This window comes from Micrasema longulum, unplaced genomic scaffold (genome assembly GCF_059751315.1).
Source record: "Micrasema longulum isolate JH-2025_06_02 unplaced genomic scaffold, ASM5975131v1 h1tg000715l, whole genome shotgun sequence".
In the NCBI taxonomy this organism is placed as follows: Eukaryota; Metazoa; Arthropoda; class Insecta; order Trichoptera; family Brachycentridae; genus Micrasema; species Micrasema longulum.
The window spans coordinates 149,728-163,565 of record NW_028277911.1 but is presented as its reverse complement, the minus strand read 5'-3'; the positions used below and the strand labels follow the sequence as shown (position 1 = coordinate 163,565).

At 29.6% G+C, this 13,838-nt stretch overlaps 1 protein-coding gene and 1 long non-coding RNA gene across 2 annotated transcripts in view; both read left to right on the top strand.

The window, feature by feature from the left end:
• Positions 1-13,838, top strand: part of Cht7 (chitinase 7) — a 191,740-nt gene that overhangs the window by 69,771 nt on the left and 108,131 nt on the right. The window lies entirely within an intron of this gene.
• The window catches only part of LOC148279502 (uncharacterized), a 49,804-nt gene that overhangs the window by 25,333 nt on the left and 10,633 nt on the right, over positions 1-13,838 (top strand). Inside the window, exon 2 of the long non-coding RNA XR_015822859.1 lies at positions 1,742-1,788. This is a non-coding gene — a long non-coding RNA (uncharacterized LOC148279502). The remainder of the gene's footprint in view (positions 1-1,741; positions 1,789-13,838) is intronic.

Genomic DNA, 13,838 nt, shown 5'->3' with positions numbered 1-13,838 from the left:
GATCACAACCTAGTTTTTAAAAATCTCAAATGTATACCCACACGGTTTTTTTTTGTTTGTGTGATATCTAGTCTGTTTTATATTGGTAATATTAAATGTTTTGAAACAGGTGAGTAGGAAAAAAAGTTGCTTAAAAAAAGTTGTTTGATATTTATATTATTATGATGAATAACCACAAAATTAGTGCTTCAAATAAAAGAATATTAAAAATTAATTCTTTAGTAAAACAAAAAAAAACTTTTACAAAATAAAATACTTTCTCCACTCTCATACATGTACTAACTGATTAACCCTTTTAACACGCATAGTAGAATAATGGTTAATATACCGTTTTCAAATAGTTTACACCATTAGGTGTAAACATTAGGTGAAATTTATTAATAAAACACGTTTTGTATAAAAAAACAAACAAAAAGAGTTGCGTCACCAAATAGGACCAACTTAAAAAATAACTTCTAAATTCAAAATATTTCAAATGTCAATCCTCATTCCCACCTGTTCGCGAAGGTCAACTGTGTTCAAACGCTATTTAATTCACATTCTAATTGTTCCCGCGCTCCGCAGCCGTAGGGAATGGCGGTTTGAATGTGACACATTCCGGTGATTAATTATAAAAATCGTGGGACGAGGTAAACATCGGTTTGTTTAAAATGGCGGCAACATTAGCGGGTCATTAGTTACAGACGAATATCGATTTATCTAATGAATAACACTGTTATTAGTGACGTAAGTTTCACCGAACATCTCGCAGAAAAGTGACGCAGAAGAAATAATTCTCTCTTTCGAAAAAGTTTCATTAAATATAATTAAAGTTAAATAATAGGTCATTTTCAGATTTTTTATTTTATCAAAATTGTTTTTAAATAAGAAAAAAAATAAGTTTATTATTTCATTTTTTTGTGAGACTTCTACGAAAGTTTGAAATACCCATATTTTGATTTACCCGAAAACGAGATGTTTCGCGCCCTTTGAGACAAACGGCACCTATGACGTTTTAAGGCCAAACTTGTACGCAATGTTTATTAGAAGCACAGTCGGCGATCACAACGCGTGACGTTAAAATAACGTGATGCCAATTAAGTGTCGTTTTGCATATACTTGAAAAAAAAAAAGCTTTTTCTCGATCGAGTTTTCAATCGATATGATAGAAAAAAATTGAAAATAAACTTGAAAACTAGCCCTTTGAAAACGGCCGAATCAAAAGCCACCCGGTTAGGTTAAGATAGGTTGGGTAAAGTTTAAAAATATTTCCTTTCCTTAACGTAATAGGCAAAATTAAATATTAAGTTACAAAATCGTTTTATTTTTTTAAACACAATCCAAACTATCATAACCTAACCTGGCTTTATACTACCAAATAAATTTCAAAATAATAAATTATCATTGTTGTATTGAAATTAAAGTGGTTATGCGACTTTCAGTTATTTTGGTAAAGCCATTAGCTGTTCGATTGAATGCCGGTATTTAATAAACAGTCTAGCTGCCCAACTGAGTGTCTGATTTAACTATTTGGCGGCGACATATCTACCTATGAAGTGCCTGTTAAAGGGCTGTCTGGAAAATACCTTTTTATGATATATGAGTAAAAATAAATAATATGATTTTGTCTGAAACTTTATATCAAAATGATTAATTATGTCGTTCTATCAAAGCCACTTTTTGTTTTCATAATAAATGAATATTATTAAAATGTTAAATTTTTGTTCCGTGTATTTTATTGAAATACCTTTTTTTGTTTCAGGTAAGCAAAGTAACAAGGACATAACATAAAATATAAGCTCTTGATGGGTAAGCCAGTATTTTATATTCTATTTACTCAGTTCAGTGCATTACACTAGAACCTCGTTTTACATGGTCTCGAATTAACACTTTCCAAAAACTAAATTCAAACAACTTTTCAAAATTTAACGATGTGTCAAAGTAATAAAATATGGTATTTTCAGGAGTCGACTAAAACGTAAAAAAATTAAATGTTTATTTCGAGCGGATTTTTACAATTCTAGGGATATTATTATCGATGTATTGAAAACAAATTTTCATTTATAATTTTCGATTTAAAACATGAGCACATACAAAACGACTTGCGGTCATTTTGACGTCACAAGTTATGATCGCCCACTGCGTACAAGTATGCCACGAAAACGTCTTCCGTGCCATTTGTCCAATAGGGCGCCAAACGTCCTGTTTTCGGGTTATTCACAATATGCATAATTTAAATCTTTGCAGAAAAAATATCCGACGTTAAAATTACTTATTTATTAAAAAATAAAAAAACGTGAAAAGACCCTATTATAATATAATTTTGCTATTTGTTATTGGAAACGCTCTTTTACTTATTTATATTAGTAAATAATTGATTTTTTGTCTTGTTGTTTTATAGAAAAAAAAATAAGTTCGAAAAAAAATAAACAATTATGTTTTATAAATCTCGAAGTGATTTTTTTAAAGGTATGGAACGTATCCCCAGTGTTTAAATATGTTTCAGTGAATTTTAATATTTAGAATCAAACGATTGGCAGAGCGGTTATGGAATACATTATTTCTTATAACTTTTCTGTAATAATTAACATATTACAACATAGATGAAGAACATTTAAGAAAAGGTAATTTAGAAGTCTAGGCATCTACAAGGCTTATGACCTGTCAATGGCTGGTTTAAGTGGCCACTTTACACACTGTGTAACATTCACCATTCTGCCTATATTTATTTTATTTTATTTTATTTAATTTGGGATTTTTACAGCTATTACATAAACAAAATAATTAGAAAAATCTTAACAATACTAAAGCCAATTAAAAAAATCCACTGTAAATATAATGACACATAATATATAAGAAAAGAAGTTTAGTAATTGTATTTGTGTGACGTTTGTATTCATGTGTATGTGAATGTGTGTATGCGTGAATGAATGAGGGAGAGGATACATGTGCGTGTGGGAATGAAAGAGGGAGAGGGTGCGTGTGTATGGGTGCGTAAGTATGAAAATAATATATTTGCTTAAAACTCGTAAATTGTATTAAAAATGGTACAATAAAGAGCTTAGTAAAAAGTTAGAAACCTTTTTGTTAAAATTCAAATGACGAAATGATATAAATTGTTTTTTTTTTTTTTGTTAAGTATTTAAACATCTATATTCCTTCAATTCTTTCATCTGTTGATGTTTGTGAAGTTATAGAGCTGAAACCTTTATTTATGCGGGTAGGATTCATCTAATTGAATTATTTTGCCTACATACTAAACCAGCCATTGACAGGTCATAAGCCCTGTAGATGCCTAGACTTCTAAATTACCTTCTCTTAAATGTTCTTCATCTATGTTGTAATATGTTAATATAAACAGCTCCCCAGGGAGTTGAATCCAGTCCTTGTCTACAAAAATTTGGACAAACTCAAAATATTGTTTTCTGTAATAATCTGTGTTATTCTGATATTGAATACATATTAGACGTCATACACATAAACTTTATACAATCGAATCACCGACCCATCGCTAAAAAATTCAGGTAATTTCACCCAGATGTAAAAACAAATTGAAGGAATATTTAGCTTCAAACGCAAGCAGAATGATATATTTTACATTGTATAAATTCTACATTCAAACTAGCCAATGACAGGTTTTTATCCCTGTATATTGTGTAAATGTTAAGATTTCCACGTTTTATTCTCGAAGAAATACAACATTCATATGAACATATGAAGATAAATGTTGAAGTATCGACGGGAATAAACGAATACTCATGTTTATAAAGCTCGACATATTTGAAAGCAGAGCATAATGTTCTGGCGAAAAGTACCTGGTCAGCACCACGTGGAGGAACTGATTAAGAGGTCCTCAAAAAGGTTTGCTTTTGACCTAATAAAGTTCATCCGAAATCAAATAAGGGTTTTCACTAAAACCCTTACTGGGCTCTGCAGACTTTGCTGGCATGAACCTTTCCGAAACTTCTAGATGTAGGTTTTGCTGTGTACATAAGAAAACACCAATACGCGTTTTGCGTGAATGTTATGTTTTATATCATAAAAGTAGCTGCATTCTCGGGGAGCCACTGGTTAAACCGAGAATGTTAAAAAACTTTATCGATCTGGGCTTGGAGGGGGATTTAGCAAAATAAGAACTCTCGCCTTGCATAATAGAAGTCAGACTCTTTAAATACCTGGGCTAGAGGGGCGAGAACTATTCACAAGGACCCGTCACAATAGATCTTCACAGGTCACAGTGACGTCAGGAGTTTATTTAAAACTGATTCCTACTTAAAATGATAAGAATAAGAACATGACAAATTTACAACCTTTTTCAAAACATTCTGGATTTACGAGTATGTTACAATACGTTAATTTATAAATAATATAAATCCCCTAGATGAGTCATACTCGAGAGAAACAGGCACCGTGGCGCAAGTGGTTAGACAGCTATTTGTGAAACTGGCATCGCTCGTCCGATTCCTACCAGTTAGAAGAAAAAAAATCCTAGGAAGATTTTTCCTTAGTTGATCTGGTTGCGGTATATTTTTAAAAACTACCTTCCATGTCCCCTCTTTACTACCTGCTGACAAGTCTTAAAGGAGAGGCTTAGCGTGTTCTTTTTTAAAAAACGTATATATAATTTTGTTTTCTATTTTGTTAACTTAAATTTTACAAGTAAAGCAATTGTGAACGGTACACTCGATAAATGAATGGAAAACAGTGCTTGTTCCGCTTCAAGAGACAATGGAATTCGTATTATTATTTTTACTACCTAGTGCAATTCAAACTAGTTTGGCGCAACAAATCGCTTTCGTAATATCGCCCAATATTACTATTTATGACCAGAAGTTTTATTTAAAAAGCGTTCATTGTATGCAATTGATAACGTTATGAGTTTTGTGCGGTCGCCTCGTTTTTTACGTAAGAAACTCGAGACGATATTTAACTTCTTGGAACTCACTAACCGCCGCATCGTCCGCGCCAATACTAATTTTGGATGAATTTTTTATAAATGAATAAATTGAGAATAGTACATAATAGAAGTCTTGGCATTTATCGAGCTCATTATCCGAGTAAAATTCAATCCAATTATATTTTATGTTTGTCGAAATTTTACACAAAGACAGAATTTCATCCCCTGGCCCCAGAAGAAGTAAAAAAAATATTCGGCGTTGCCTAGTATTAAGTTGTAATAATTCATTCAGATGAATCTCACCTACATCAATAAATAATTTAGTTCTAATTTGACTTTACTGAAGTCATCAAACGGAACAATTATTGAAGGAATATCAATGTTTAAACATTGGCAGAGTGATAAGTGTTACTTAAAATGGCCACTAGAACCAGTCAATGACATATTTGCGTTTGACAAAAAATATTTTCTTCACTCGGTTCACTCCAAACAAATTTATATGAAAATCGTGTACGGACAAAATCAATTAAAATAAATCATATTTAAGTAAATGGCAGAAAAAATACACTACTAAAAATAAACACAAAGAAAAATTTTGAAGTTAACATTATTCTTATTTTACCTATTGCTAAAGCATTTTTTAGCGTTCTTGCTTAAAAGTTGTAATAAACTAGAGAAACCTTTAAGCTCTATTGCATAGAACAAAAGAGTTCCAATTTTTTAAATTTGGATTTTAGTTTAACAACAAACGTGTAACATACAGATTCGATTTGTGCTTGCATTTCTCTACCTGAGTACCTACAGCCTGTTGTATTGATGTAAACCGTAGCTAACTTAATGGTTAATAATCATATAATGATTTTTGTTCGTATAAGCGACTCTAATAGCCAGTGAAATGTTATTAATCTATGGTTCTGGCCCATGGTTTGGTACGGTTTTTTGTGCTTACGCATCACATAACGAAATAATAGTTTTCTTATTGTGAATTTTTTTTTTATGAAAAAAAATTAAAAAAACTACATTCCTGTAGTCAAACCTTTAATTTACCTTAAGAAACTAAAATTCAAAATAACGAAGCCGTTACCCTTTTTAATATTTCCGTTGAAAATAGTGATGTATAATCACAACTTCATGATTTCACATTTATTATTCGGTTGTTTTTCAAACAAAACTCCCGCCTTTCACTGCTCATGCCAAAGCGTGGATTGTGGAGAACGTTCTAGAACATTATTCCAAATATTCGACCGCAATGCATACCAAATTATGGCATTTGTCGCATCCACTGTATTTGCACACGGGGAATAAGAAATGCTTTTTGGTATTTTTGTCATGTGCTTCAGATTCGCAAAAACTTCTTTAACATTCCAGAAGCAAGTTAAGAAGATATTTGAACCGAATCAATGTTGAAAATTCGGATTATTTTTGATGATTCATAAAAAAATACTAGCATAAAAAATATGCACTAATTCTAATATTTCTCGGTGGATATAAAGCAATCCCAAAAACATCGATATATTTCACTGTAAATACCATATTTTTATCAGCTCTGTTAAATACATTTAAATTTATCGCCTGCTTAACTCTTAACTTTTAATTTAGACTTTTAACTTTATCTTTTTAATTTTAAATTTAAATTTTACTTTTGAATTATAACTTTGAATTTGAACTTTTAATTTTAATTTTTGATTTAAAATTTACTTATACTTTACTATGTTTCAACTCTTAATTTGTACTTATTCATTTGTTTATCTACTACCTGCATCTAATTAATTATTGTTGGTTGTGATTTTTTACAAAGAAATATTAATATTCATGGCAGCAGAGAGAGGGGGGGAAAGTAGAGTTGGAGCTAAACAATGCTTCTCCCTTTTTTAAAAATATGATTGTATTTTAATGCTGTTTTTTTTTAATTTAATTATTTTTTCCCTTCTCCTCCTGCATTCATAATAAATTAATGTAAAATCTGTTATTGATCTTAATTTTTTTATTGTTCTTTTGTACCTTGTATTTTTATAAAGACGGTATGATTTCCTTATTAAATACATAAAAAAAAGAATATTATTTTCGAGAGTAAAATGTTCAAGCTATCATGTTGTAGCAGTATCGCGGAGTTGCAATTCAGAATTTGATGTTCGCTTTCTACTTAATCACTAGGTACTTGATTTTCATTTTTAAACACAGTTATAAACATACTTGTAAAAAATATTCCCAAAATTAAGATAATTTAGAATTTATATTTAAAATAATAAGTTTGTGGTTATGCATTAAAATAAAATAAAGAAATTATTCTTTGATAAAGAATCTTGTTAATGATTATGATAAAATTATAAATAAACTTATCAATGAAACTTCTTGGTTTAGTTTTACTTTTTATTATTTTGACCAATGAGAGCTTTTGCCTAAGTAGGCATCTTCAAGACTGTAAAAAAGTAAAACTTAACAGAGAAGTTTCATCGATAAGTTTATTTATATATAATTAACTATGAAGTTTTATAAAAAAATATCAACAAAAAACATCAAGAATCTTGCGTAGCTTTGAAACCGGTCGGCAGAAAAAATTAAACATAAATGTTAAAAAACAGGTTGTTTTTCATTTATTTTTTTATTTTTTTTTTATTTGAAATAATTTTTTAAAAATTGCGGATTACTATATACACAAAAATAATATATAATTTTTTACTTCTACTCTATTGTTGATAATTATATTTTTAACGCCTTTTGAAAAGTTTGAGTATTTTGTTTAGTTTTGTCTGGTAGTTTATTGTATAATTTCAGTCCCTGGTTTATTGGTCTCGCCTGTTCTTGTCTTGTTTTAAACTAATAATAATTTAGTTAATAATATTTTCTTATTAAATGTAAGTATTTTTATATAACCACTTACGGAATTACCAACTATGGTCAACAAATCACAAAATCAGTCTAGTTTTTATTTTTTATGTCGGACAATGGACAGCAATCCAATAAATATTATTTTTCACCCGAATGCAACAAAACTCCGTGGTGTAGAAGTCAAGACGCTTGACTTACACACGGTGAGTGGGTGTTATATTGGAATGAGGGTGAACATGTGTGTAAATATTGCACAAGTGTCAAGTGTAGATAATATAAACATTTATAAAAAAAAATAAAAAAATAATAATAATAAAAATAAAAAAAATATAAAAAAATAAGATAAAATAAGACTTTCTTATTGAAACTAAGTATAAGACAAAAAAATATGTTTTAAGACGCTCATTTAAAATGTTATTTTTTTACAATCAAATGGATCAATAAAGGGATAGTTCAAATTATATTCACGAGCAAAACGTATGAGTGGAGAGTTCTGGGTATAGTTCATAGTTTAGGCCGAAATATGTTTTATTGGCCTAAACTTACTGAAGCTTCGGTCGGTCCTTAATCGATAGTATTTATGTCCTGATAATGCATATTTTTTAGTTTATTTATTTGAGATTCCATAATAAAAATAACTAAACGCATTTAAAAACACGTGTGCTAATAGAAAATGTTTTTTTTTTACTCATATAAGCCCCGTAGAAAGAAAATCTCAATTTGCACGAAATACGTGTGTGATTTATTTAGTTTTTCTGAGCTTTTAAAGCGGAATTACATACTGTTTGTTACCGTGAACTAAACGTTATGGGAGCATTGCAATAATTCATGTCATTTCAACTGTCGAATACACAAGACGGAAGTTTCGCGGTCTTGCGGTATTTCCGGTTTTGTACGAGTTTTACCGCCATATTGCCGCTGTTATGTTGCTGAGTCACCCAACCACTCAAACTCTGTTTCAAAAAGTTAAAAAAAACGTGGTAACCTATTACTATAATATATATTTACACTTGTATCGCATAACTCAACTGTATCATTTAAATCAAGAAGTTAACAATTAAAATTAAAAAAGATAAACATCGGTACTTGTATTGACTTATATTTATCTTTATCACTTTATTTTTTTTATCATTATCAAATAATTTGAATAGAAAAATCCACTATTTCTATCACTGATGGATGCAAAAATACTAAAGTTTTTATTGATAAAAACAGATAGTATTTTTTTGTCCATCTAATTTTCCTTAAATTTTCTAAATACAGTTATTGAATTAGGCTTTTAGAAACTAAAAGATTTTAAATTTTAACTTATGGTTGTTTGGTTTCAAATTTAAGGAAAATGGAAATCCATTTATCTTTATTTGTACTCGATTTAAGTAATGTATTAGTTTTTTTTCCAGATAATTATTATAAAACTTGAAAAGTCACATGAGTACATCAATCCGATAAAAATGATTAAAATTCTCTGATCAAAAAATCAATGGTTTTGTGTACTGACAAGGTTTAGTAACAAAACTATCATTCAACTTATGAGATTCCCAAAAAAAAAGCTTTATGTTAAAATGCCTTTTTTTTAAACAGAGACAAATTATTTTAATCAGAAATGTGGTTAAAATGTTTTTTAAAAACACTATTTTTTATAACAATCTCTAACTATTCAGTAATTAAATTGTTAAAATTTCAAATGAAAAATTTTTAGCAAAATAAATAGTCCATTTATTTAATCTTTTCCAAGAATACATTATTTAATTAAATTAACAGTGTATTTCTTACTAGAAAAACAAGGGCCAAGGAAGGCATTTAACAATTCGAGTTTAGTGATATATATACGAGTATATATATATTACACCATAAATATTTTAAGACTTTTACATAGATATTTAAATAATAATTAATTTTAAGTATATTGTTACAAATCTCAACTAAGTGTACGTAGCTTGGATTATGGTAATTACAGGCTGAACATAGTTTTCGGGTAAGTTGCATTTCTATCAATTAAAATAAAATATTTTTTATTTCTGTTTAAATTTTGGGTATTTTCACATATCCCAAATAATTTTTTGGCAGACTTTTAAAAGATTTATGTTCAAGATATAAGTGGAAACATTAACCATTTAATGTTCTCAGTTTTTCGGTACGGGTTGCAGTTTTTCAATGGCTTCTTGGGATCCTATGCTTTTTGTTTTGGTTTTTGTCTTGTGTTTGTACCAATAAATAAAATTAAGAACAATCAAGTTAGAATGATCGGGTTGTGGTCCTGTGGCTAGTATCTCGGACTCATGGACCAAAGGTCCATGGTTCGAATCCCACTCTATCCCAACTTGATTCCCATTTTCTTACAGTGAGTTATTTACAACTCGTTGAAAATGGCCGTCAAAATTTAATATTTGAGTAAATCATAGGAACGCAAATATTTCTTTTAAATTAAAAAAAAAAAACATACATCCATTTATAAGGCAATCATATATTTTTAGAATAATAATGTTTGTGAAGACAAATTATTCTATCAAATCCCAAAAGGAACACTCCCTTACTACCAGAAGTCAAACTAAAGGATGAGTCATGGGGTCTACCTCAAACTCTGAATTCAGGCAAATAAATTTTAGATTTTTGGACCCCAAAATATTCAATATGTTACCCAAACATTGCAAAACCATTACCCGGATTTAATTTAATCTTTTTTTTTTAAATTAGTTACTGGGTGTACGTCTAGAAAAATCAAAAAAATTACTTAAAAACGTTACATAATAAATAGTGTAAATTTATATTGATAACTGTATTGTAAATAAACTAGTAGGTAGTAATTTTTTGTTTATTTTGCATAAACATGTCTGCGTTAAAACAGGTTAAACCTAGTTAGGCAGACTAGACATGATCCAGAGAAATCTATTACCTAACTGTGTATGTAGTAGATAAAGTAATTGTTATTTTTGTTAATCAACCAAATAGAACCCGGAACCTTATTTGCGTGAGTCAAGCGTCTTGACCACTGCACTACGGAGGCCGCCAACGAATTCAACGAGTTGCAATTTTTTTTTATTAGAAAATGGGAATCAAGTTGGGGTAGAGTGGGATTCGAACCATGGACCTTTGAGCCGTGAGTCCGAGACACTAGCCACGAGACCACAACCCGATTAACACTTTTATATAAATAATGACACTTATTTGGAGTTTGTGGTCTTTTTTGCTTTAATTCCTGAGTACCTCTCTACGAGTCTCACGTAAGGTCTGGTCGTCGAGTGGTAGCAGCACTGCGGTTGGCGCAGTTGCATCCCGGTTCTCGGTTTTGCCCTCAGAGCGGTAGGGGTGGTTTTAGCATCCTACACGTTAGGGTAGGAACCACAAAACCACAGGACTCGGAATTTATAATATACAACCTGAATACTGCATATATCGTATGCAACGTGCTGCAGATTTTTGTGAATCGTAGACAAAATGTATAGCATTTGACAAAACTTTTATTTATTTAAAAGAAATATTGTTGCATTTAAGATATATATATATATATATATTACTCTAATCAGTATAATTGTTTTTAACAATTAAATTCAAATACTATTTCTATCAAAACAATTTATATACTTCATGTTTTTGACAGTTGTTATTTATTTTTCATTAATGAATTGATAATTACGTTATTTAGTTATACAAAAGGTATACGTTATTGTTTTTTCTTGTAATGTGTATAATTTTATAAATAAATAAAAATAAAAAAAATTGACTTTTGTGCATATAATATGATGATAAATAAATAAATTGAAGCGTTTCTTTATCATTGTATATAAGTAGGCAGTGTGATCATTCTTACACTTCATATCCAGTCCAGGGACCATAATATATTGAATATATATTTCATCTCATTCTTGCCGGGAAGTAAATCTTAAACCTCAGGCCTGATAAGCGAAACCTCTAACTAACAGATTGATCTTTGCTCAATTTCCTTTTTCAGAATTTAACGTCAAAAAAAGACAAAAAGACGTAAACAATCGTCTATGGTTCAGGTTCGATTTAATCCCCAGAAATCACCCCACGCGGATACGGAAACATAAAAAAAATATTCTTATGGTAAAAGTTTCTGCGCTAACCGGGGAAAAGTTTATAAAATATATGTACGTAGATAAAGATGTATGCATGTATCATATTCACGAAAGAATTCTCCTCACGTCTTTGATTTCAGCATCTTCCTCTCGTAGCCAGAAATCCTCGCAAACTACGTCTAGCATTGCTTCTTGGGGAGCTTTCGTGACCTCTCGAGTATTGTGAAATATACCCCCGCTGGTGCTGACGACGCTTACAGACTAATTTTGACTTGCTTTTCTTGGCTTACGACCACTTTTAGGCTTGCCTTTCAGCACAAACTTATGGCTTATTTATCCGACTTTCTTTAATATTGATTATCAACTGGTGTAAAAATGTAATTTAAATCGATCTTGAATATTTAACATTTAATCCAGTTTTTTAAATATTGAATATCGAACTGTAATTTTAATTTCAATTTGTAAATTCATTCTTATTATGTTAACAAACATCATCATTATCATAATTCCCTTTCCGCACCTAATGATGCATAGGGCACTGCATTGGTACACCAATTGCAATGTATCTTAATAGTTTTTGTTATAGGAAGGTAAGGTGATTAGTTTTACGCTTCAGGTACTAATCTAGGGACTATGAAATATATTTTTGTAAAAACACTGTTTAAAATAATATTTCATTTCAACCATGTCGGAAATCGAATCCAAGACCTCTTGCATGGTAGGCAAATGCGCTGACCATTACACTACGAGGCCAACTAAAACAGGTAAACAAACAGTTCGTATAGAATACACTCATATTTTTTTGTATTATTTGTGTGGGACACTCATGCACATACAAAAAAAATGTTTACCGAACGAAAAGACAAAATCATTATTTAAATTAGTTTTAATTAAATGAATATAAAAATCAAGAATATTAATATGTGGCGGATTGTCCAAATAAGCGATTATCTGCAGCTTACCTTCATATTTGACTATCCATAATAATGTTTCATAATAACTTTATTTAAAGAAAAACAAACAAATAATTGACATTTCTTAGGAATCATTCCCACCGTTTGTAATTTTCTTTAAGAAAATTAAAAATAAAATTAGCAAAACGGGCCCGCGTCAGCAGCGAGCCGAGAAATTAACCGATTGCTCCTGCTTATTTCTGTATACGAATAAGTAAGCTATATTTTAAGCTCCTAAACTCAATTTCGGTTATTTTCTTCCAAAAAAAGCTTGCAGATTACACAAAATTATTTTAAGATTCTTGATTTGGAAAACAGCATTTATAACATTGTTTCTTTAGTGCTATTTTTCTTTGAGATGATACAGTTGATATATTATGACATCATTACTTTCGAGCAGTCATATTATTGTATCAAATAATATTTATTATTTAAGTTTACAAAGATTTAAATGAGCACTAAATAAATAGTCCAGATCTTGTCTTGATGTCCTTATTGTTTATCAATGCTTATTTTCTTTTTGAAATAATATTTAGTGTTCTTATATTGTAATATTAATACCCTATGAATTGTATTAATGAACAATGTCAGTTAATGAATAAACAAATAATAATGTTTAACTTTAATATAATAAATAAATCATTTAACATAGATTTATTTGCAAATAATCTTAATGACGTACGGCGTTTGCTTTCGAAATAATTCGTAGTATTTTTTCTTTTCTTTTGAATTTACATTAAATTACTATTCATTTTTTGTTCGAGAATCTTTTTTAACTTACTGTGATGCTACTTGTAAAAACCTGTAATTGGCTTATTTGTTATTTGTTATGTTATATATATAAGATAATCATAGCTGTTGGTTATCCAAATAAATCAAATAAATAAATAAATAAATACTATGCAGGTACAATTTTTTTTCTAACTTACCTGTAAATTAAATCACCGTTTGCCACTAATATGTACAAACGTATACAATATTTATTGAAATATGTGTATGCATAACAAATCTCTGTTAGTTTAAACCGTTTATTTTCACGTTAAGTTATTTTTTTATTTGCTCAATGTAATGAAAAGGATTACAAAATATTTCATATGAGTAAATAAGTGTGGGTACATTTAAATTCATCACTTGTTTTACTAC